General features: G+C 47.4%; 1 long non-coding RNA gene across 1 annotated transcript; it reads left to right on the top strand.

Moving 5' to 3' along the window:
* Positions 1-971: 971 nt before the first annotated feature.
* LOC116966126 lies at positions 972-12318 on the top strand. The gene is made up of 3 exons (XR_004409902.1): positions 972-1121; positions 9480-9486; positions 12308-12318. It is a non-coding gene; the product is annotated as an uncharacterized LOC116966126 (long non-coding RNA).
* Positions 12319-26422: the final 14104 nt, after the last annotated feature.

Raw genomic sequence — 26422 nt, 5'->3', positions numbered from 1 at the left:
TTGGCGGCTGAAGGTTAGGTTGTTATCCAAGAAGGATAGACTTCATTATCCCTCAGTACAGCAACATCAAGACCGATGTTGCTGTACTTAGGGATAACCAAGTCTATCCCTCATTGCTAGTAGCTGATGGGAAGTGGCTGTAAAGTGGGAAGCAACTATAAAGGGACAGCGCTGCTGGGGGGGGGGGGGGGGGGTTGAGAAGAAGTGGGTCGGCCGGCGATGGATACCAGCACAGTGGGCGGTGGAGCTTACTCCATATGTCAGGGCGAGTAACCTCAATTGACCCCTTGTTCACGCTGATACAGCAGTAAGCTCCAACGCCCGCTGTGATGTTATCCATCACCCGCTGACCCACTCCGCTCTATGATCTTTGCTCTTGAGCTGGTCCCCAAACTGTTCAGACGGAGAGCACTGCCAGCGGAGAGCGGGCCGGCAGAAGACGCTGAGATGGCAGTCAGTTCCGCTGGCCGGTGATGGAGGCTGCTTGTCGCCACGTGAGCTGCCTCCCTCCCCGGCCACAATGCGGTGGCGCCCGGAGCACTGCGGCAGTGGTGAGTGAGTGTTACTGGCATGAACCCAACCCTCTCCTTCTTAATGCACCTACACTCCCTGCAACTTTACGCCTGGCTAGACTCCCCACACTCTCCCACGAATTGTCATGTTACTAACGACACGTGTCTCATTTATAATTATTTATTTATATTTCTACGAAAATGTTTCCCAATTGGGCCCCGCACCTCCTAATCCGGCCCTGGGTGCAGGAGTAGGCCATTCGACCCATCAAGCCATTGAATGGGATCATGGCTGATCATCCCCAATCAGTACGCCGTTCCTGCCTTCTCCCCATATCCCCTGACTCCGCTATCTTCAAGAACCCTATATAGAAAGTATCCAGAGAATCAGCCTCCACCCTCTGAGGCAGAGAATTCCACAACTTGTCTGTTTATACCAAAGATAGACACAAAACGCTGGTGTACCATTTGCACCACTACACTCACTAAAGGCCCTATCCCACTTTGGCGGTGCTGGCTCGAAGGGCCAAATGGCCTACCTCCTGTGCCTATTGTCGATTGACCTCCCCAATCCTATAGGTTCATTATTTTAATCTTTTAACAAGGGCTGTGGAGAAAGCTGTAACTGGACACAGAGTGTGGGTGATCAGTCGTGACCATTCTGAATGGTTGAACAGGATCGATGGGCCAAATGGCCGGCTCCTGCACCACATGCTGTTGCTGTGATACCCAGAAGCCCACCTGCCCTGGTCCAGTCTGTAAGTGTGGATGTTTGGACACAACAGCCTCCCCATCCACCTTCAACTCCAAGGGATCCTTTACTTGTGAATAGTCCAAGAAAATTAGTTGCTTATTTATTTTGCCGAGCTCTGGCTGACAGATAGTGATACAAAGGATAGAATAGAACGACATAATGAACGTTCCCAAGTGAAAATGTATTCTCACTCACCAATACACTTGCCATCTGTTGCTTTCACGTATCCGTCTATACACAATTCGGCTTGAACTAGACACATCAGATGGCTGTTGTAAATTACTGCAAAAACAACCAGAACAGGGTTAGATATTGGAAGAATCCATGTCCATACATTATTCTGTTCCCACAGAGCTGCAAAGAAGGAGATTGATTATGGTTAATGCTTTGCCAATTGACAACATTAACAGAAGAGTTCAGCAGCTCCTCAAATATGTGATGAAGAAAACTGCTAAGAGCTGTTAAAGTTCGTCATACACCAGTTAGAGTTAGTCATACAGCAGAGAAACGGGCCCTTGAGTCCGTGCAACAATCAACCGCCCACCTCTATCAATCCTACATTTTATATACACTCCTCTGCCACTTGAACCTTGACTTTCTGACCCAGACCACGATCAGTAGGGAGAGGTAAAAACACATCCTCCACAATAACTCTCAACACAGGTATCCCACTGGATCCCTTCTCAGTCCCTGCTATACTCCCAAAACACTCATGGCTGTGTGGTCAAATTCAGCTCAAACTCAAGAGTCAAGAGTGTTTTATTGTCACATGTCCCAATCAAAAAAATGATTATGAAGGAACTGCAGAAGCTGGAGAAATCAAAGGTAGATAAACATGCTGGAGAAAATTAGCGGGTGAGGCAGCATCTATAGAGCAAAGGAATAGGTGATGTTTTGTGTTGAGACCCTTCTTCAGACATGTGGGGGTGGTGAGGGCAGGAAGAAGAAAGGAAGAGGCGGAGACAGTGGGCTGTGGGAGAAGTGGGAACGGGAGGGGAAAGAGGGAGAACGCAAGGACTACCTGAAATTGGAGGTCAATGTTCATACCGCTGGGATGTAAACTACCCAAACTAAATATGAGGTGCTGTTCCTCCAATTTACGGTTGGACTCGCTGTGGCCATGGAGGAGGCCCAGGACAGAAAGGTCGGATTTGGAATGGGAGGGGGAGTTGAAGTGCTGAGCCACTGGGAGAACAGGTTGGTTATTGCGAACTGAGCGAAGGTGTTGGGCAAAGCGATCGCCAAGCCTGCACTTGGTCTCACCGATGTAGAGCAGCTGACATTTAGAGCAGCAGATGCAATAGATGAGGTTGGAGGAGGTGCAGGTGAACCTCTTCCGCACCTGCAAAGACTGCTTAGGTCCTTGGATGAAGTGAAGGGGGGAGGTAAAGCGAAAATTGTAGCATTTCCTGGTGTTGCAAGGGAAAGTACCAGAGGAGGGGCTGGTTTGGGTGGGAAAGGACGAATTGACCAGGGAGTTATGGAGGGAATGGTCTCTGTGGAAATCCGAAATTGGAGGTGATGGGAAAATGTGGCCAGTGGTGGGATCCTGTTAGAGGTGGCAAAAATGTCGGAGGATTATCTGTTGTACAAAATAGAGAGAGTACAGAGGAGATTTACTAGAATGTTGCCTGGGTTTCAACAACTAAGTTACAGAGATAGGTTGAATAAGTTAGGTCTTTATTCTCTGGAGCGCAGAAGGTTAAGGGGGGACTTGATAGAGGTCTTTAAAATGATGAGAGGGATAGACAGAGTTGATGTGATCAAGCTTTTCCCTTTGAGAATAGGGAAGATTCAAACAAGAGGACATGACTTCAGAATTAAGGGACAGAAGTTTAGGGGTAACATGAGGGGGAACTTCTTTACTCAGAGAGTGGTAGCGGTGTGGAATGAACTTCCAATGGAAGTGGTGGCGGCAGGTTCGTTGGTATCATTTAAGAATAAATTGGATAGGCATATGGATGAGAAGGGAATGGAGGGTTATGGTATGAGTGCAGGCAGGTGGGACTAAGGGGAAAAAAATTGTTCGGCGCGGACTTGTAGGGCCGAGATGGCCTGTTTCCGTGCTGTAATTGTTATATGGTTATATGGTATGTGACGGCTGGTAGGGTGGAAGGTGTGGACAAGGGGGACTCTGCCCTTGGTACGAGTGGGGGGATGGGGAGTGAGAGCAGATGTACAGGGTAAAGATGAGACCATGGTGAGAGCCTCATCTATAGTCAAAGAGGGGACCCCCCTCATCCCGTAAAGAATGAGGACAATGCCCTGGTGTGGAACACCTCATCCTGGGTGCAGATGCGGCGTAGACAGAGGAATTGGGTGACGGGGATGAAGTCCTTACAGGAAGCAGGGTGGGAAGAAGTGTAGTCCAGATAGCCATGGGAGTCAGTGGGTTTATAGTAGATGTTGGTCTGTCATCTGTTACCTGCGATGGAGATAGTGAGGTTTAGAAATGGTAGGGAGATGTCGGAAATGGTCCAGGTGAATTTGAGTCCCGGATGGAAGTTAGTGGTGAAATGGATCAAGTCAGTGAGTTCTATATGGGTAGACGAGGTAGCACCAATGCAGTCGTCAATGTAGCGGAGGTAGAATTCGGGGGGTAGGGCCACGGTACGCATCGAACAAGGATAAAAAAAATAGATTCTTACTTGCAGCGGCAGAAACAGAATATGTAAACATAGCACTCTGTTAACAATATAATCAATGAATCTGAGGTAGACAAAAGTGCTGGAGAAAGTCAGCGGGTGACGTAGCATTTCTGGAGAGAAGGAATAGGCGATGTTTCAGGTCGAGACCTTTCTTAATTCTGAAACATCACCTATTCATTCTCTCCATAGTTGCTGCCTCACCTGCTGAGTTTCACCAGCATTTTTATCAACCTTTGATTTTTCTAGCATCTACAGTTCTTTCTTAAACATAGGAATCTGAGGGGTAACTTGTTCCCCCAAATGGTGGTGGGTGTATGGATAAGCTGCCAGAGGTAGTTGAGGCAGGGATTGGCATAAATATTATCAACAGTCTGCCATGGTCCAACCACATTGAAATGACAGCCAAGAGTGTACACCAATGCATCTATTTACTCAAGAGACTAAGGAAATTCAGCATGTCTCCAATGTAGAGATTCCTCTATAGATGGATCACAGAAAGCATAATATTGGGTTGCATTGCAGCTTGCTTAGGTAACACCTCTGTCCAAGTTCACGAGGTTACTTGCACCTTTTCTAACCTCATCTACTGTATCCGTTGTTCAAGATGTGGACTCTTTTACATCGGTGAGAGCAAATGTAGAATCAGCGATCATTTTACGGAACACGTTTGCTCAACTCGCCTGAACCTACCTGATCTCCTGTGTGCCGGACACTTCAATTCTCCTTCCCATTCCTACACAGACCTTTCTCTCCTAGGTCTCCTCCATTGTCAGATTGAGGCTAAACCAAATTGGAGGAACAGCATCGCATATTTCGCTTGTGCAGCTTACAGCGGTATGAATATTGATTTCTCTCAATTCAGGTAGCATTCCCTCTCTCTCTATCCCTCCCCCTCCCGAGTCCCACCAGCTTCTCGTTTGCAGCCTAGAAACAGCTAACAATAGCCTGTTTCCTTTATCATCGTTACTTTTTTGCATATCTTTTATTCATTGTTCTTTATCTCTCTACATCATCGTCTATATCTCTCGTTCCCCTTATCCCTAACCAGTCTGAAAAAGGGTCTTGACCCAAAACATCACCCGTTCCTTCTCTAAAGAGATGCTGCTTGTCCCGCTGAGTAACTCCAGTTTTTTGTGCCTATCTACAAGATATTATGCAGAATTATGGAAGTAGCTCAATCCTTCACACGGACTACACTTCCCATCACTGACTCCATCTACACTTCATGCTGTCTCAAAAAAGCAACATTCATAATCAGACTTGGCCCGCTGTATAAGTAAAACCTTTAGTATTGCAAAGCCTAATGGGATACTTGGCACAATATTGTGCAACCTGGGTGATTGATGCAATCTCAGCAATGCAATTAACACATTGATCTACAGAAATTGTCATCTGTGTGCATTACGTCCAGACCATTAAAAGTCGTCTTTGTTGTGTATTCCGTGCAGACCTGATGATTAACACACATTGATCTCCTTAACATCATCAATAATCGTCTTGGTGTATACATTTCCTGTTGTTGTCAACTATTGTTGGAGATGTGGCCACAGCCTTTGACTGAGACGCATCTCCCCATGCGCAAGTAAAATAAACCAACTATTGATGGTTAATGATTTGAGTCCTGGTGTCTTATTACGGGTCCAGACTTCAAGACCACCTTGGTCATTCCTCCTTCTCCCACTCCAGACAGGTAAAAGATACAGAAGCTTGATAATGCGCACCACCAGACTCAGGAACAGCCTCTTCTCCTCTATTATCAGGCTTCTGAATGCTCCTTCCATAATTCACCTGTACCCCACTGCGGATATTGGACTTTGTCTCTTAAAGTGTGGCGCTACATTGCTGAGAACTTTTTTCTGCATTCTGTACCTTTCTCTTCACTCTACATATTGTGCTTGAGTTCAGCAAGATAGTGTTGATGTACAATATATTCTTATTTGTAAGATAAGAATATATTGTACATACAAAACAAAGTTTTTCACTATACTTCAGTATACGCAACAATAACAAATCTAGACTTAAAGCTAACTCCCCTCATATTCTACCCTTCACCCACACACTGAAGACAATTGCATAGTAGCCAATTAATCTACCGATCTACACATCTTTGCGATGTGGGAGGAAACTGAAACACCGGGAGAAGCCTATATAGTCATAGGGAGAATGTGCAAACTCCACGCAGTCAGTGCCAAGGAATGGATCAAACCTCTATCCCCTGTGTCTCTGTGCCTCCTGAGCTCCCTAGATGCATGGTTCAGTGGGGATGCCACCATCTTCATTCCCCTCCAAGTCACATCCTATCTCCAATGGGAAACATAACAACAGTCATTCAATGACGTCCTGGAAATTCTACTGCGGTAGAACCTTCATTTCACAGAGATCAGTGGCCAGGGAGGCTGATTCTACAACCCATAATTAGCCATCGTCATCAATCCCAGCATTGCCCATGACACCTGCATCCTAAATATACTCACTCTGGAGCAAAGATAATCGGATTGTCGTCAACGGCAGTCGGGGGTATGAAGAGCACTTCAATGCAAGTGGGTAAAGCTGAGGTGGAATAGTGTGCAGGGGGGAGAAGTCAAGAAATCACCTCAAACATAATGACCACAAAATTAAAAAGAGCAATCTTTGGTTTCTTTGAGTAATCATTGGTGCTGGATGTCTCAAAGGATCTAAAACAAAGTTCATTTTAAACAATGATGCTTATTTTGATGTGTAGGAAGGAACTGCAGATGCTGGTTTATACCGAAGAAAGACACAAAAAGCAGGAGTCACTCAGCAGGTCAGGTAGCATCTCTGGAGAAAAGGAATAGGCGACGTTTCGGGTCGGGACTGGTTCACTAATCTTCTTCAGGAAGGAATCTGCTCTTGTTACCTGGGCCTTAGTTTGTGAACTCATACCCACAGTAATGTGTACAATACTTTTCCATCGGGTGGCGCCACCGTTGTGGCTGCCTCGCCAACAGTCTGTTCATTCACTTCTCTGTTTCATTATTTTAAGTATGACTTGAATGTTTGTTTTACTTCGGAGTCACGTGAGTGACTACGTGAAGACCCCGTCCAGCACGCATGCACGACATAGCGTCTCACGCAGTGCACAGTGACGGACGGGAGTACGAGCTCTCCCGCAACAATTGGAAAACGGATATTCAGGTAAGCAAATCTTACTCTGAGGACATGGTGTTTTCGAAACCCTGTTCTATTTTATTTTTCAAATATGAATGGAACAGGGAAAACACTAAGGAAGGTCGTTCCCGTTAGGCTGCTATGGACCAGGAGTGTTCCAGCAGTGGGGGGCGACCAGCGGCACCTGGACCGCACAACACTGCGGTCCACAGTCACCGACAGCATTCCGAGCCGAGCCCAGCGCCGCTAGCAAAGCTCAAAAGGGAACATTGGCGACCAACTGCAGTGGGCTGGATGAAAGGCACAACGGAAGTCGAACCGGCCGGTTCACTCAGAAGATCCCGGCACGGTAGACTCCCGCCCGAGAGCGGCTAAAGGTGACCGTTTCAAGCCTTATGAAAAGGCTCATGGAGCAAAAGCTCCAGCGAGACTTGCTCTGGGAGATGGGGCAAGCTCGTCAAGGGAGCACTAACACTACCGCTCCAGTGCACTAACAGCACTGGCCATCGCATCTCTCTCAACAGAGGGGAGCGTTGGCGACCAGGACTGGGCTGGTCAAGAAGAGGGGTCACTGGCTGAAGAAAATCGGGGGATGCTTGAGGTACAGGATCAGGAAGAGCTGCTGGGTGTGGTGAACCGCTACGTGGCAACACCACGAGCGGGACGGCCATTACAGCCTAAACTGGCAACCAGCTTACTACCTGTCCTTTAAACCTCTCCAAGACAGGTAGTCAATGAGGCGTTGGACTTATTCACGCCTCCCCAAAATTGCATTTGCTCAATGTGCCTGCCATTATCGGGGGTACATTGAGCAGGGTATTTAAATCCAAATACTTAAAATTGCAAAACATGTTGATACCCCTGACACCGGCTGTCACTTCACATGCTCATTCCTCATTCCACCTCTGAGGGGGAGAGCGAGAGCAGAACTACAGGACACAGAGGAGACGCACGTGAAGGATGCATCTATGACAGCAGGTGGGAAACCACGCTAACAAAAGAATTAAGACATATTGGATGTGTTAGAATGGCAAGACTCATCTGTGGAGCAGATGCGGTGGACATGGAGAAATTGAGAGTAGGGGATGGCAGGGTGGAAGGAAGTGTAATCTATATAACCATGGGTGTCAGTAGGTTTGTGAGAGGCCAGTCAATAGCCAACCCCTTGTGAAGCAGACACAAATTAAGAAAGTGGAGAGGGGTGTCGGTGATGGATAAAGTGCATTTGAGGCCAGGGTGGAAGGTAGTGGTCAAGTTAATGAAATCAACAAGTTTTGCATGGCTGCTCTGATACGATCAGTAATGTAGCAGTGAAGGAGTTGGGGATTGGAAACTAATCTCATCTATCTGCATGTGATCCATATCCCTCCATATGCATGTGCCTATCTAAAAGCCTCTAACATGCGAGTCTTGTACCTGCCTCCACTACCACCCCTGGTAGAATGTTCCAGATACCCACTACTCGCACTTTTGTTTTACACCAAAAACTTGCCACGCATGTCTTCTTTAAACTTTGCTCCTCTTGCCAATCGTATGTTAAGATCCAAGCAAATCCTTCCTTCGATGAATTGTAAAAAGTCATGTTTGGCACATTGCCATAATTGCCATTTACCCATTCAAAATGTCAGCTACAAACCAAGGTTACACAGAGTTTCAGACAACCAGTTGGCAGAACTTGTAAATTCAACATAAGTAAAATAAATCCTGTTCCAAATGAGGTAATGTACTGGCCAGGGCAGAATGTGGTGGCAATTTGAAGGTAGTTGCTGGTTCTGATGTACCTCAGACATGACACAGTGCGTTGAGGTAGAGTTGCTGCCTGTAGCATCAGAGAACCGGCTCACCACCAGAGAGTCACAAACACTTTCTACTAGAAATCTGCCTGCATTAGAGGGTCTTAGCTGCAAGGAGAGATACTCTGGGTAAAAAACCTGCGCCTTCACCCAATCAATTCCCCAGAAGATCTTATGCACCTGCGTAACAGCACCCCTCTGCCTCCTGCGCTCCAAGTAAGAAATCCTAGCCTGCCCACCCTCTCCCTATAGCTCAGGCTCTCAAGTCCTTGCAACATTGTTGTAAATGTTCTCGGCACTCTTTTCATCAGATAAACATCCATCATATAGCAAAGTGAACAAAACGGAACACAATACTCCAAATGCAATCTCACCAACATCATGTACAACTGTACCACAACATCCCAATTTCTATATTCAATATCCTGACCGATGAACGTCACTATACTGAAAGCCTTCGTATCCACCGTGTGGTCACATAATGTGTGATGCTACTGATAAGGAAATAGGTCCCTGCACTCCATATAATTCTGCTGTTCAAAACTCCCAGGGCTCTGCCATTCACTGTGAAGGCCCTGCCCTGGTTTAACTTCCCAAAATGCAAGAACTCAGATTTATCTGCATTAAACTTCATTAACCTCAGCCCACTTGTTCAACTGATCGAGATCCTGCTGTAATTTCTGACCTCTATGTTCTATGTTTACTGCTGCACTTGCTAGGGGATTTCTACTACCTCCCCTTCTATGCCCGATTCTTCATTGTGGTTTAGTTTAGTTTAGTTTTGAGATACAGCTTGGAATCAGGCCCTTCATCCCACCGAGTCCGCACCCACCACATTAAAACTATCCTACACATACTAGGGACAATTTACACTTATACCAAGCCAAAAAACCTACAAACCTGTACGTGTTTGGCATGTGGGAGGAAACAAAAGATCTCAGAGAAAACCCACGAGGTCAAGGGGAGAATGTACAAAGTGTGCACAGACAGCACCCATAATCAGGATCGAACCCGAGTCACCGGCGCAGTGTGGCAGCAACTCTACCGCTGTGTCACTGTGCCACCGTGGTTATAAGTATTGAGAATAACTGATAAGTCAATGTACATTGTTGATGCCACAGATAATGTGTCTGTAAAGCTGCAGCAAGTAATATTCCCTTGTTCCGGTTCACATCCATTCCATTTGATAATTAAACACTCTTAACTAGAAACAATTAGTTTGTACAAAACACTAAATGCTGGAAGAACTCAGTGGGTCAAGAAATACCTTTGATGAAAATGGACAGACAACATTTCGGGCTGGGTACCTTCTTCAAACTGTGTGTAGTAGTGAGAAGAAAGCAGGAAAGGTCGAGGTGGGTGGGAAAGGGTTAACAGAAGTGAGAACAATCAAGATGTGGAAAGTAGCCGAAGGAAAGCAGATTCACACAAGCTGACGCAGAAACGGAGGTGGTGGGGGGGGGGAGGGGGGGTGTAAATAGGGGAACTGGAGCTGTGACCTCTGGGGCCCCGGGAAGGGAGGGAGGGAGGGAAAGGATGGAGTTGAGGGGAGGAAGAGTGGGAAAGGGGAGAAGGTTGTTGTTGAGAGGAGGTAGGTAAGGGGGAGGAGAGAATGGGTTTGTTGAGAGAGGGGAAGGAGCAGGAGAGGACAGAGAAGGCTGGTGTTGAGAGGGGTATGGGGAGAGGAGGGGATTGGTGTTGGAGGAAGAAGAGGGGGAAGGTGAGGAAGTTGGTGTTGAGAGGAGGGTATGGAGAGGGGGTGTTCAGTGGGAGAGAGGGGAAGTAAGGGGAGTCACTATTGTGAGGAGGGGTGAGGGAGAGGAAGAGGTGATCGGCAGAGAATGCTTGAAAGCCGTCTTTTCCACAAATGGGTTGCTGGCTCTCAGTTTGCTGGAGAAATGAGGTTTAGGTCACTGTATACACAAGGTTGGCCTCAGTGATAATATTTGGACCGGCCAGTGATTGGCAGCAAGCAGCTTCCTGCTAGGTGATTTTCAAACTGGGTCTCGGGACTAAATTAAATGTTTTACTTCTGAGTCACGTGAGTGATTCCGTGAAGAACCCGCTCAGCACGCATGCGCGGCATTACGTCCAGCAGAGCAACAGCGGCACAGCGGGAGTCAGGCGCTCCCGCTATGGAGGTGAAAGAACGGACCGTCAGGTAAGCTGACGTCGGGTTTTTCTTTCACAGGGAGCCTTCTGCTGTCCGGCAGAGAAGAAAGCCTCTAGAACAAACCTGTCCCCCGCTCGACTCCACGGAGGAGCGTTCCATCTGGGGGGGGCAGCAACAGAACAGGTGGCTCCGCACGGGGGGAAAGACAGCCGCCTGAACAGACCTGCCCCCCGCTCGACTCCACGGAGGAGCGTTCCATCTCGCGGGGGCAGCAACAAGGCGGTAGGACCGCTTACTGGGCGGTCCACTACCCCGACACCGCGACCGAGCCCAGCCCCGCTAGCGCCTGAGCAGCGGGCTGGATGTACAAGCCAAGGAAGAGGCGTTTCCGGCCGGTGGCTCCGACTTATCGGACAGGGACGTCTCTCCACCCAGGCGGGGGAGAGACAGCCGCTTGAGCCGCTTGGAGCGGCTCTTGGAGTAGGAGCTTCAGCGAGTTGCACCCCAGGAGGGGCGCTCTCGCAGAGGGGGGTCAGGCACTCCCTCCACAGTGCCTTGTGCACTGTCCATTGCTTCCTCCTTTCCAGAGGATAGCTTTGGTGACCAGGACTGGGCTGGTCAAGAACAGGGGCAATGGCTGAAGATCTCGGGAGTATGCAAGGGGTGCTGGAACAGGAAGAGCTGCTAGGTTTGGTGGACAGCTACGTGGAAACCTCACGTGCAGGAGGCCGTTAAAAGCCTGACGACAGCCATCACATCGTTTTTTCCTCGTTCCATGGACAAATACGGAGATGACCACAACCTTCGTAAACAAGTCATAAGATCTGCCATAAAATCCTACATTGCGGGGTTGTGCATACCCCAGCCACTGAGCCAGACCCACTGCTCTTTGGCAAAAACCTCACAAAGCATATGAAGGACATGCAAGAGGTTTTACAAAACTTTTTGCTCATGAGGGCAGAGCCGGGACGAGTAACCAAAAACAGTCATTCCTACGCAGCAGCACCCCATCACGTCCATCAGTCAACGTCTACCATATCGGACTGATGAAAGCTCGGGGTCCGCATTCTATCACCGAAAGTCTTCTTTAGACCAGGGCCCAGAGCGGACCCCATGGAAAATGTGCCACCCCCCAACGTCACCGCCACGTCAGACGACGTGCAACACTCGTTGGACCGGCAGGAAACAGAAGAATACCCATAACAATGGAGGTAGTTGGGTCTGGTTCCTACCAGTATATAGAGTAATACTAACACATGGGAGTCTATCACGAGTGATCAGTATATACTCAATGGCATTAGTGAATACAAATACAATTCATACTAGAAAAATTGCCACCAGGTCAACATTCACCCCAGAGGGTATTTTTCCCCTCTCCGTTAAAGAAACAAGAGGGACAAGCTGAACTGGTGAGAATAATTACAAAGGGTATCATGGGAAAACCTGAACCCTTGCAATTCGTATCAAATATATTCACTAAACCCAAAAAAGATGGTGGATGTTGCATCATCATTGACTTAACTTCACTAAATATGTTTGTTAAGTATATACATTTCAAAATGGAACCGGTTGTTACTGCCAAACAACTAAATTCCAAAGGATACTTCATGGCAAGCATTCATCTTAAAGATGTTTACTGTTTAGTACCATTCACAAGGATCATCGCAGATATCTGAAATTTACCTGGATGGGGCAGTTATAGCAGTTTAAAGCGTTACCCAATGGGCTCACATCAGCCCAAGAGTGTCACCAAGACACTAAAACCAGCTTTGGCAATATTCAGAAGACAAAAACATATTGTTATGGCATATCTTGATGATATCCTAAATGGTAGGCAAGACCATGAATTTGACTATGTTAGCTGTTCAGCTACCAAACAGTTATTCGAAACCCTTCGGTTGTCTTACATCCAGATAAATCTAAGTTGAAGCCATCCACTATCATGGACTATCATTGGTACAATCATGCAACAATTTAATGGTCAACAAACTACCAACTACTCGACAAGTAACAGAGTAATTGGGAAAATGGTAGCAGCATTTCCGGCTACATAATTCGGACCTTTGTACCAAAAACGACATACAGGTCATTATGATCGTTTCATGAAGTTACCCACTGAAGTAATATCAGAACTACAGTGGTGGGCAAAAAACGTTTGACATAGTTTTAGCCTATTATCATCACTAACCGTACGTCAGTTATCCAAACAGATGCCAGTGCTCAAGGCTGGGGAGCAACTAACTCTATATCCAGCACAAGTAGTAGAGGGACTAACCCAGAATCATCGTTACCACTCACACTGAGCATTAATTATCTAGAGATGTTGGGTGACTTTTATGGTTTAATAGCATATGCATAAATATGCATCACTTGCATGTACGGTTATAAATAGATAATACTACGGTGGTGGCCTACATTAACCATATGGGCGGCATAAAATCAGTATCATGCGACAAGTTGGTCAATACAATTTGGCAATGGTGTGTCCAAAGACATATTTGGCTATCAGTAACTTACCTGCCAGGTAAGCTAAATACAGTGGCAGACACCAGGTCACGTAAATTTAATGACAACATCGAATGGATGTTAAAACCCCCAAATTTTTTTTCACAAAAGTTATCAAGCAATATGGCACGCCAGATATCGATTTATTTGCATCAAGGCTAAATCACCAGGTACCTATGTATGTCGCTTGGGAACCAGACCCTGAGGCAGCAGCGGTAGATGCGTTCGCGCTGGATTGGGGAAATTCTTCTTCTATGCATTTCCTCTCTTCTGCCTCATCAGTCGGGGACTACGCGCAGTACAAATGGACTCTGCTTCAGGTACTTTGATAGTACCCGACTGGCCTACACAGCCATGGTTCCCAATACTCCATGACATGGTTGTTGAAACTCCGATGGTATTCCCCAGTGACCCAGAGTTATTAACACCCAGTGTCGGGCACAAGCCACCCGTGCCATGAAAGAATCAAACTCCTGGGTTGCAGATTCTGCACAAACCACTTCTGGGACTGGGATTATCATAACAAACCGTCGACACCATGTCAGCATCCCTCCGAACATCCAGCATCAAAAAATGGGAGAAGTACTGCTTGGATACAGGGACCACCTACTCAACTGCTACAGTTACCAACGTACTGGAATTCCTGGCAAACCCTCACCACGATGAAGGACTCAGCTACAGAGCCATCAACACAGCTAGAATTGCCCTGCCTGTCTATTTAAAACCAGCTCTAGGACAACAGGCCATGGAATTCCGGGTTTACCCGCCAGAAACACAGTTATGTGCCATGTCCCACGTACTATCCTACATAGACACAACCAAAATATTCGAGGGAGATGAAAAGCCTTGTGGGTCAGTCATAAAATAACCTTATGGTCGGGTGACGAGCCATCTCGAGATGGCTCAAGCAGGTGCTAAAAGCTGCTGGGATAAAAACTAACATGTACAAATTTCATTCCACCAGGGCAGCATCCACGTCGACGGCAAAAAGAATGGACGTGCCTATAAACCACATCCTGGCTACAGCAGGATGGTGGGGGGAAAGACCGTTCAGAAATTTTATAGTAAGCCGTCGGCAAAACCTGTTTTATTTGCAGGAAAGATTTTACAGACTGCAAATATTTAATTTAAGCCCAGGGGAGCAATTCAATTTCTTTGTTGTTATTGTTAAAAAATACCATTGTGTTTTTCTACAAACAGATTCATTGGTTGGTTACGATAACACACTTCCTCCCTCAAAGACTTATCGGCAGTGATGTAGTAATCACTGTTACACGGTTTGAAATTACAGAGCTTTGAAATCTTCACGGAATCACTCACGTGACACCGAAGTAAAATAGTAAGATTAAACGAGAACTTACCAGTTTGAAGTTTGATCTGTATTTTATGAGGAGTTACGATGAGGGATTACGTGCCCTCCGCTCCTACCCTCAATAATATGGGTCAAATTCATAAACTGTTGTCTCCTTATCTTTACTATGTTTACTTCAATAACTGTGTCTATCTGTGATTCCACACCGCTGCTTTGAAGTATGCCGCGCATGCGTGTTGAGCGGGTTCTTCACGTAATCCCTCATCGTAACTCCTCATAAAATACAGATCAAACTTCAAAATGGTAAGTTCTCGTTTAATCTTACTATTTTTGTTCATTTGGATTTGGCATTGAGTTGCTGGGGCAGTCAGCTGATCGAGCTTGGCCACCCTCTGGACCTCTGAAGGGCCCTGGTGGAGATGGAGTGACTTGCACTGTGATATTTGAATGTCATGGAGATTGTCAGAGTCTGCATCCAAAATCAGACTGACATCAGTCTCTGTCGGTTATGGAGGGAATCCCGTTGCAGCAACATTTTACTCTTTACCCCACTGCCCCTGATTCCTCACAATCATCCCTTGGTCCTGGCCACTGGGCTCAGCCTGGACAATGCCAGCAGCCACCTCACTCAACTGACCATTTATTACACCACAGCCACCAACATGGGTTTCATCAAGAAAACTGGAGATGGTCTCACATCTCCAGCATATCATCAACCTGAGACTGAGCCTGGAGAGGGTTCATGTGATGTGGAAGACGTACTGCCCGGACCCTGTATAAAAGAGGACGTGTCCCAGCTCCTCCAATGACCACAGACCAATGGTGCTGACCTCACCCATCATGAAGTCCCTGGAGAGGCTGGTCCTCAGTCACCTGCAACCCCTGGTTAAACCCTACCTTAACCCCCTGCAGTTCACTTAACAAACAAAGGTGGGGGTGGAGGAGGCCATCATCCACCTGGTCCATCATTCCTATGCTCACCTGGATAGGCCAGAAAGCACTGCGAGAACCATGTTTTTTTACTTCTCGTGCTCTTAACAAAGTCTGGCCTGCACTGCTAGGGAGCAAACTGATGAAGATGCGGCTGGACGCTATATTGGTGTCCTGGATCACCAACTACCTGACTAGACAACAACAGTATGTCAGGATGTGGTATGTCGGATATGGTAGTGAGCAACACAGGGGCTTCACAGGGGACGGTCCTCTGTCCCTTCCTGTTCACCATCTACACCTCGGACTTCAGATACAATTCAGACTCCTGCCACCTGCTGAAGTTTTCAGATGTCTCTGCAATTGTGGGCTACATCAGTGAGGGAGGGGAAGCTGAATACAGATGTGTAGTCAAAGACTTTGTTGAGTGGTGTGGGCGGCATCACCTGCAGCTCAACACCGACAAGACTAAGGAGTTAGTGGTGGACTTTAGGAGGGGAGGAACACCCCTGTCCCCTGTCTCCATCACGGGTGTGGATGTGCAGTTTATCTAGGAGTACAAGTACCTTGGAGTGTATTTGGACAGTAAACTGGACTGGACCAGGAACGCTGAAGCACTGTATAAAAAGGGTCAGAGCCATCTGTACTTTCTGAGGAGGCCCCACTCCTACAACATCTGCAGTAAGATGTTGCGGATGTTCTACCAATATGTGGTGGCCAGTGCCATCTTCTATGCTGTTGTGTGCTGGGGTAGCAGGGCAAAGGCTTTGGATGCAAAAAGAATTATCAAGCTCATCAGGAAGGCTAGCTCCATCCTTGGAGTGGAGTTAGATTCATTGGAGATCATCTTGGAGGGGAGGACGCTCTTCAAACTGCAGAGCATCTTGGACAATACAGCTCACCCCCTCCATGGCACACTGGGCAACCTGAGGAGGTGCCTTCAGCAACAGATTGGTTCCACCAAGATGCAGCACAAAATGTCACAGGAGCTCCTTCTTCCCTGTGGCTATCAAACTGTACAACTCCTCGCCCTTCTGTCATGGGGTAGACTGACACCAACTCCCCCCCCCCCCCCTCCCCGCACCCACCCCATTATTTGCACATCATCTATCCTGGACTTTCCACTCGTCACTTTAATTTCATGTTCCATGTATCTTGTTGTGTTTCAGGACTGTTGGCAGACCAATCCCCCCCCCCCCCCCCGGGATAAATAAAGTTATATCATCTCGCATTATCCGGCAACAGTTCTCAGCTTTTGTCCTGTGAACTTGGCATACGAGTCCACTCAACAAGGAGCATATCCCACATGGGTAGCTTACAACCCATCAGCATCTTCATTGAATTCTCCAATTCCAAGTAATATCTCCTTACCGTCTCTCTCTGTCCTGTGCTCCCTCCCAGCATTGTTGCATACCCATTTCTTCCATTATCTCTCACACTACCACTGCAAAAGACTATATTATTATTTGTTATCTGCACTGTGTTTGTTATTTATTGAACTTTTTTTCCCCGTTATATACAATGTTTACATATTCACATATTCTGTTGTGCTGCAGCAAGTAAGAATTTCATTGTCCCGTCCGGGACATATGACAATAAAAACGCTCTTGAATCTTCACTCTGCTCCTTACCCCTTCTTTGAAGACTCGTCTCCCATCCCTGACTATCCCATTGCAATTTTATTCCATCTTTCCACCGCTCGTCTCCTTCCCCCACAGAATGCACTCCTGTTCCCATCTTATCTGACAGGCTTTTTGTCTCCTTTTCATCTCTATCATTTACTGCACTCATCTGCCAATCACCCCACCCCCACATATATCCACATCACTTGCCAGGCCCCACGCCCATCCATCTATTCCAGATTTCTCCCCACTACTCCATCAGTTTGAAAGGTTACAACCGAAAATGTCATCTGCCCAATCCCTCCGAAGATGCTGCCTGACCCACTGAGTTACTCCAGCATTTTGACTTCTGTATTTGACAGATTTAGTAACCATGTCCGTGATGACCTGTCGGGACACTAAAGTCAATGAGCAAGACCCACAGAACAAGACCCACGGTCAGTTCCGAGTGCGTTAAGTGGACATCGTGACTGGTTCTTAATGGAACTCTGACCTTCTGGATTCAGATGCCGTTAACATCTTTACATTGGCACTTCTCACAAAGGGACCCTTGTAAAATCACGCCGTAGGCCTCTCCCAGAGAATAATATTCTATTGAATTTTTGGAAGGCACACTGGGCATGGTCTCCGCACCGAGTGTAAGCCACAGAGCCGAGATTAGTAGGAGTAGGGCGATTATCAGCAGCTCGTCATGAAGGCAGAGAGAATCTGGTAAGCATGATAACAGATATTGTAAGAATGTTTAGTTTAGAGATACAGCGTGGAAACGGGTGCTGATTTTGTGAGAACTGGAAAATCCATGAATTTGAAAGATCAATTATTTTTTAATAATAAAAGTAAGAAATGTTTAATCAAACCGCAGAGCAAAGTATTGGGAACCAGCAGAGAACAGGAATCTCTTGCCACCCCCGTCCCCCACGATCACACTGACCATGATGCTGATCTACACTGATCCCAATTACCTGGATGAAGCCGGTATTCCCTTACATCTTTCCTTTCCAAGCACTTGTCCAAACCGATTTAAACATTGCAATTTCTCCCCTCTCATCTTAAATCAAAAGCTTAAGTTGTATATTCAACAGGCTTGTGGAAAAAGTCTGACTCAGGCGTTCTCCGTGGAGGGAAATAGAGAGACAACATTTTGGGTCGGGACCTTTTTCGCACAACATCCTGGTTAACCTTTACTATAACTCTCACCATTACTATAACATTCTTTTGTAAGTTTAGTTGAGTTTACAGATACAGTATGGAAACAGGCCCTGTGACCTATTGAGTCATGCTGATCATCAATCAATCACCCTTTCACATTAATTCTATATTATCCCATTTTCTCATACACCCTACATACTCGCGACAATTTACAGAGGCTAATTAAGAAGTCTTTAGGATGTGGGAGGAAACAGGAATACCTGGAGGAAACTCAACTTATCTTTGCTACAGCAGGGTTTTCCAAACTCAACATAATAATTCAAATGCAATAATCGGTAAATTCTCAAATCTATAGACATTTTCATCAATTGGGATCAAACCTGCTGAAGCCGCTTCCCATGGTCATAGAACATAGAGCATGTCTGCACGATGCATATTCCTGTATACCCTGCATAACCATGAGCCTATCTAAACCTTCTTAAACACCAAAATTGTATCTGCCTCCAGCACCAGTCCTGGCAGCAATGTTCCAGACACCCAACACACTGTTAAACAACTTGCCCTGCGCATCTTCTTTAAACTTCTCTATAAACTATTGCCCGCTCACCTTAAAGCTATCTACACAAAAAGCTGGAGCAACTCAGTGGGACAGGCAGCGTCTCCGGAGAGAAGGATTGGGTAAATTTTCAGGTCGAGTCCCTTCTTCAGTTTGGTTAGGGATAAGGGAAATGAGAGATATGGACTATGATGTAGAGATAAAGGAATGAATGAAATATATGCAAAAAACTAAGGATAATAAAGGAAACAGGCCATTGTTATCTGTTTGTTGGGTGAAAAACGAAAAACTGGTGCGACTTGGGTGTGGGAAGGATAGAAACATGGGGAATTCCAGTGTTACTTGAAGTTAGATCAATCAATATTCATACCACTGCCCAAGTGAAAAATGGGATTTTATTTTTAGCCTCACTCTGTCAATGGAGGAGACCTTGGACAGAAAGGTCTGTGTGGGAATGGGAAATAAAGTGTTTAGGTACCGGGAGATCAGATCTTAAAACGATACCCTCTCGGCTTTGGCATTTCCTGGGGAAAAGGTTCTGATTGTCTACCCTATCTATGCCTCTCGTTGTTTAATACAACCATAATGATCATGCAGAGTCTGCGAGAGCAAGCCCCTGACAGTCTGAAGAAGGGTCTCGACCCGAAACATCCTCCATTCCTTCTCTCCAGAGATGCTGTCTGGCCCGCTAACTCCAGCTTTTTGTGTTATCTTCGGCGAAAGCAGAGGCGACATTGCGGCGACACAGCAGCGGAGCAGCGACACAACAGCACAGTTCCCTGAAAGTGGAATCTCATGTAGATAGGGTGGTAAAGAAAGCTTTTGGTGTGCTGGCCTTTATAAATCAGAGCATTGAGTACAGAAGTTGGGATGTAATGTTAAAATTGTACAAGGCATTGGTGAGGCCAATTCTGGAGTATGGTGTACAATTTTGGTCGCTAATTATAGGAAGGATGTCAACAAAATAGAGAGAGTACAGAGGAGATTTACTGGAATGTTGCCTGGGTTTCAGCAACTAAGTTACAGAGAAAGGTTGAACAAGTTAGGGCTTTATTCTTTGGAGCGTAGAAGGTTAAGGGAGGACTTGATAGAGGTCTTTAAAATGACGAGACGGATAGACAGAGTAGGCTTTTCCCACTGAGAGTGGGGAAGATCCAAACAAGGAGACATGACTTGAGAATTAAGGGACAGAAGTTTAGGGGTAACATGAGGGGGAACTTCTTTACTCAGAGAGTGGTGGCTGTGTGGAATGAGCTTCCAGTGAAGGTGGTGGAGGCAGGTTCGTTTTTATCATTTAAAAATAAATTGGATAGTTATATGGACGGGAAAGGAATGGAGGGTTATGGTCTGAGCACCGGTATATGGGACTAGGGGAGAATACGTGTTCGGCACGGACTAGAAGAGTCGAGATGGCCTGTTTCCGTGCTGTAATTGTTATATGGTTGTATTAAATGGTTATATGTGGGACTCACTCACGCCTTCACTAATGGTCTTCGAGCAGCGCGCACCTTTTCAAACTAATATTGTTTAAGAAGTTCCACCCACACACTGCCTGAGGACCGCATCATGTACCAGCTTTTCCCCACGTACTATTGAGTCTACAATTGTCTTGTATTCATGAATGAGCTTCCACAGTTCAAGGCGATCACTTTCTGTATTGCAACATTGCAAGGAGAACAGTTTCACGGTGCGCTGACCGCTACAACTGCCAGCAAGCCGTGGGCTTCCTGGAGACTCCCACCACAATGCTAGTTAAACCACGACTATTTTTATTGTCCGGCAGCTGGTGAAAACATTCACTCGCTCGGGAGAGAGTGCGGAAAATGGAATGTGCAGAAACGGAATTACCCTGAGATGGGGTTGAGAGAGAGAGGAAAAGTCACCACGATGAATAAAGATTAAACCAAAGGTAGATGGAGAGATATAGATAAGGTGGTGGTGACAGGGAAAGAGACTTGGAATAACAACCACGACATGCTGGGAGAGTCAATTAAAAATGTAAAGGAAGGTCCCAATCGGAAAGGTCCCGACCCGTTCATTCCCTCCACAGATGCTACTCGATCCAGCACTTTGTGTTAGCCACAAGTCTAATTATCCGGTCTGAACATTATTTAAGAGGTAAGAGAAGGGATCCTTTTCTATGTATATGAAGGAAGGAAATCGTAAAGCTGAGAAGACCATGAGTAATTCTTACAGAAAAAGATGCGTTTAACTGTATAAACATGGTGAGACGGCGTGTTACACGGAGATAAATATCACTTCACATACCCAATAGAAGGCAGCTGTACACGGCTCGCATCCTGCTCTCTGAAAGATCGAACAGTGACTGCTCGGTAATGACCTCATTCAGGCTTTTGTACGACTCACATCGTCCGGCAGAACTTCAGCAGCTGTACAAACACACGCCCCACTGAGGGGGACATGGAATTCAGATCCGGCCAGTTCTCAGACCTATCAATGCACCGGACTTTAACCCTGGAGGAGACACATGAGGCTGCAGATGCTGTAATCTGGAGCGACAAACAATCTGCTGGAGGAACAAGAGGACTTCAGTATAGTAGTAAAGAGGTTCTTCTGCAGTTGTATAGAGCTCTGGTGAGACCACATCTGGAATATTGTGTACAGTTTTGGTCTCCTAATTTGAGGAAGGACATCCTTGTGATTGAAGCAGTGCAGCGTAGGTTCACGAGATTGATCCCTGGGATGGCGGGACTGTCATATGAGGAAAGATTGAAAAGACTAGGCTAGTATTCACTGGCGTTTAGAAGGATGAGGGGATATCTTATAGAAACATATAAAATTGTAAAAGGACTGGACAAGCTAGATGCAGGAAAAATGTTTCCACTGTTGGGTGAGTCCAGAAGCAGGGGCCACAGTCTTAGAATAAAGGGGAGGTCATTTAAGACTGAGGTGAGAAAAAACGTTTTCACCCAGAGAATTGTGAATTTATGGAATTCCCTGCCAGAAAGGGAAGTGGAGGCCTAGTCACTGGATGGATTTAAGAGAGAATTAGATAGAGCTCGAGGGGCTAGTGGAGTCAAGGGATATTGGGATTCAAGATTCAAGATACATTTAATTGTCACATGTGCCAGATGGCACAGTGAAATTAAATTCCCATACAATCATACAATAACAAAAATAAAGAACACAACACACTATAGAATTTGACATAAAACATCCCCACACAGCAGACTCAAAGTTTCCCACTGTGTGGGAAGGTACCAAAGTCGGTGGCGGTGCTGGCTCAAAGGGCCGAATGGCCTCCTGCACCTATTTTCTATGTTTTTATGTTTCTATGGAACTCAGCTCCGAGAGCAGCGTCTGTGGGGCAAAAACTGTTCCGTTTGAGCATCAGAGACCGTCCTGATGTAGGGTCTGGACCCACCAAATCATCGATAATTTGTGTGTCCCACCCCCCACCCACAGTCTACAAATACTTTGCATCGGAATTCAGCAAGGAGAAAGACATAGGTGATGGTGAGATTAGTGATTGTTTAATATTCTCGGACATGTTGATATTAAGGAAGAGCAGCTATTGTGTGTCTTGGAGAACATTAAGGAAGTCAAGGCCATGGAGCTTAATAGAATCTATCCAAGGATACTAATAGAGGCAAGGGAGGAGATACACGAGGCCTTGACCGGGATAATCTGGGAAACTATAGGCAAGTAAGACGCCTGCTGTGGTGGCAGGCGCAGCCAGGTTGCCGGTGGCGGCCAAGGCAGGGACCGCGTGGGAACAGCCCAAGGGCTGCTAGCCATGGCGATGGTAGGTGTGGCCGGCGCGGTGGTGGTGGTAGTGTTGCTAATGGCAGGAGAGGCGCCACAAGCCAGGGGTGTAAGATTGAAGATTTTTCAGGACAGAATTTGGTATTTGCATTTGGGAAATCATGGATTTATTAGTAACCAGACCAAGTGGGACCCGTTGGGCCCCGTCCCATCAACGCGGGGGGGGAGGGGGGGACGACCTGCAGCGTCACACACACACTAACCACCCACCTATATATTATATTAATATTATTGATTTGCTCCTTTAACCCCATCCACCGCCCTATACCGCACAACCCCAACTGCGCAGGCGTGGCTAGAGAGGGAGGGGTTAGAGATAGAGGGCAGAGAGCTAGAGGGAAGAGAGAGAGAGGCAGAGAGATAGAGGCCAGAGAGAGAAGGTGGGGAGTGTCAGGGCAGAGAGAGAGGCAGAGAAGGCAGAGAAAGAGGGGAGAGAGAGGGAGAGAGAAAGAGGGAAGAGAGTGAGAGATAAAGAGGGGAGCGAGAGAGAAAGAGGGAGAGAGAGAGAGGGAAAGAGAGGATGAGAGAGAAAGAGGGGAGGGGAGAGAGAAAGAGGGGAGGGGAGAGAGAAAGAGGGGAGGGGAGAGAGAAAGAGGGGAGGGAGAGAGAAAGAGGGGAGGGGAGAGAGAAAGAGGGGAGGGGAGAGAGAAAGAGGGGAGGGGAGAGAGGAAAGAGGGGAGGGGAGAGAGAAAGAGGGGGGGGGAGAGAGAGAAAGAGGGGAGGGGAGAGAGAAAGAGGGGAGGGGAGAGAGAAAGAGGGGAGGGGAGAGAGAGAAAGAGGGGAGGGGAGAGAGAAAGAGGGGAGGGGAGAGAGAAAGAGGGGAGGGGAGAGAGAGAAAGAGGGGAGGGGAGAGAGAAAGAGGGGGGGGGAGAGAGAAAGAGGGGAGGGGAGAGAGAAAGAGGGGAGGGGAGAGAGAAAGAGGGGAGGGGAGAGAGAAAGAGGGGAGGGGAGAGAGAAAGAGGGGAGGGGAGAGAGAAAGAGGGGAGGGGAGAGAGAAAGAGGGGAGGGGAGAGAGAAAGAGGGGAGGGGAGAGAGAAAGAGGGGAGGGGAGAGAGAAAGAGGGGAGGGGAGAGAGAAAGAGGGGAGGGGAGTGGGGGGGAGGAGGGGAGGGGGAGGGAGGAGGGGAGGGGGAGGGAGGAGGGGAGGGGGGGAGGAGGGGAGGGGGGGAGGAGGGGAGGAGGGGAGGAGGGGAGGAGGGGAGAGGGGAGGGGAGAGGGGAGAGGGGAGAGGGGAGAGGGAGAGGGAGAGGAGAGAGGGAGGGATGAGGGAGGGCGAGGGAGGAGGGGGAGCGAGGCGAGAGGGCGAGGTGAGAGAGCTGAGGGCGAGGGTGAGAGAGAGAGAGGGGAGAGAGAGAGAGGGGAGAGGAGAGAGAGGAGGGGGGGAGGAGAGAGGGGGGGAGCGAGGGGGGAGGGGGGGAGATTGAGAGAGCGTGGGGAGAGAGAGGCAGAGAGGGGAGAGAGAGGCAGAGAGAGAGGCAGAGAGAGCAGGCAGAGAGGCAGAGAGGCAGAGAGAGGGCAGAGCAGAGAGAGCAGCGAGAGGCAGAGAGGAGGCAGAGAGGGCAGAGAGAGGGCAGAGAGGACAGAGCAGAGGCAGAGGGAGAGAGAGAGGCAGAGAGGGGGCCAGAGAGAGGCAGAGACAGAGAGAGCGAGACAGAGAGAGCAGAGGCAGAGAGAGGCAGAGACAGAGAGAGGCAGAGACAGAGAGAGGCAGAGACAGAGAGGCAGAGACAGAGAGGCAGAGACAGAGAGAGGCAGAGACAGAGAGAGGCAGAGACAGAGAGAGGCAGAGACAGAGAGAGGCAGAGACAGAGAGAGGCAGAGACAGAGAGAGGCAGAGACAGAGAGAGGCAGAGACAGAGAGAGGCAGAGACAGAGAGAGGCAGAGACACAGAGAGAGACAGAGAGAGGCAGAGACAGAGAGAGGCAGAGACAGAGAGAGGCAGAGACAGAGAGAGGCAGAGACAGAGAGAGGCAGAGACAGAGACAGAGAGAGGCAGAGACAGAGACAGAGAGACTGCGGCCGGTTTGGCCCCGGTCACGGCTGCATCCCAACCCTCACTCCAGCTCCAGGCTCCGCTCCAGCCCAGGCAGCAGCCTCCCCAACAGGCGCTGGGCGGCGGACATGGATCGAGGGAGGCCACGGGCGGGCATCGACCTGAGGACCCTGAGCGAGGCGGCAGGCGGGCGGGCGTCGAGCCGGGCTTGTGCTGTGGCAGCAGCCTCCCCACCAGGTGCCGGACCCGAGCAAGGATGTGGACGGGCGTGGAGCCCGAGCAAGGCCGTGGCGGGCGGGGTCTCTAAGTGAAAAAGGGAAGTCTATTATAGAATAATAAAAGCAACGTTAATGTATTAACATTTTCGAAGTATTATTGAAACAGTAAGCACAAAAATAAATCAACAGAAGTCTTTTGAAAGCTGTCAAAAATCTGTCATTAAATACATTGTGATCCAACATCCAACATCCATTCTGTGTTGCCATTGAAGATACACCAGCACCATCTGAGGTTAGGTAAACTATCACAGGATATTGACTTGATTGCACCCATGTGATTAATATATGCTACCACCGTGGTGTGTCAACTTGTAGTTGAGCATGCAGATATGCATATTCACACAATACGCCTTTAACCCATAGAACGCACCTAATGATTTATATTGATTCTATAAACTGGAAGCACATTGCGCTAAGTGGTAGGATACAGAAGGTAATGGTGAATCAGGTGTTTCTGACTGGGTGTATCTAAAGTGTTGCACCATAGGGATAGGTGCTGGGACCTTTGTTTGTAGTAAATAAATAGGCACGGCCTAGATGGATACAGCACTAATGCAGGCAAATGGCATTCTTGTATTGTAGATGGATACATAGTTTGGCACAGACATAAAACATTGAACAAAGAACTATACATCACTGAAAGATTCCTTCATCCCACCATGTCTGTGCTGGTCATGATGACAACATAAAAATTCCCATCTGTCTGCACATGGTCTGTATCCCACCACTCCCTATCTTCACATATCTTTGTTTCAATGCCCCTTAAACATGCTATCACATCTGTTTCCACCACCTCCCCTGTACAAGTACCAGGCACCCACCACACGCTGAATATAAAGGAGATCTTTTGTGAGATCAGGTGACCAAAACTGAACACAATACTCTAAATGTCTTGTACCAATGTCTTGTACCACTGCATTTTTTAATAAACATCTTCGCTATCTACTATATCACCCAGTTTAGTGTCATCTACAAACTTACTCAACATGCCTTCACAATTCTCTAGCATGCCACTAGTCACAGACCTCCATTCTGAATGATAACCTTCCACCATCACCCTCTGCTTCCTTTCACAAAGCTAATTCTCTATCCAGTCAGTTGGCTCTCCCTGGATCCCATGTGATCTAATGATCCAGTGCAGCCTACTATCCGGAACCTCATCAAATCTCTTGCTGATGCCAATATAGACAATGTCTATGGCTTTGCCCTTTTCAGCCTCTTTGATTACTTCAAAATATAATAGTAAGATTAAACGATAACTTACCAGTTTGAAGTTTGATCTTTATTTTATGAGGCGTTACGATGAGCGATTATGTGAAGAAACCCGCCAGTCCGCATGCGC

The sequence above is a fragment of the Amblyraja radiata genome, chromosome 35, assembly GCF_010909765.2.
Source record: "Amblyraja radiata isolate CabotCenter1 chromosome 35, sAmbRad1.1.pri, whole genome shotgun sequence".
Classification (NCBI taxonomy): domain Eukaryota; kingdom Metazoa; phylum Chordata; class Chondrichthyes; order Rajiformes; family Rajidae; genus Amblyraja; species Amblyraja radiata.
This window is presented reverse-complemented; position numbering and strand designations above follow the sequence as displayed.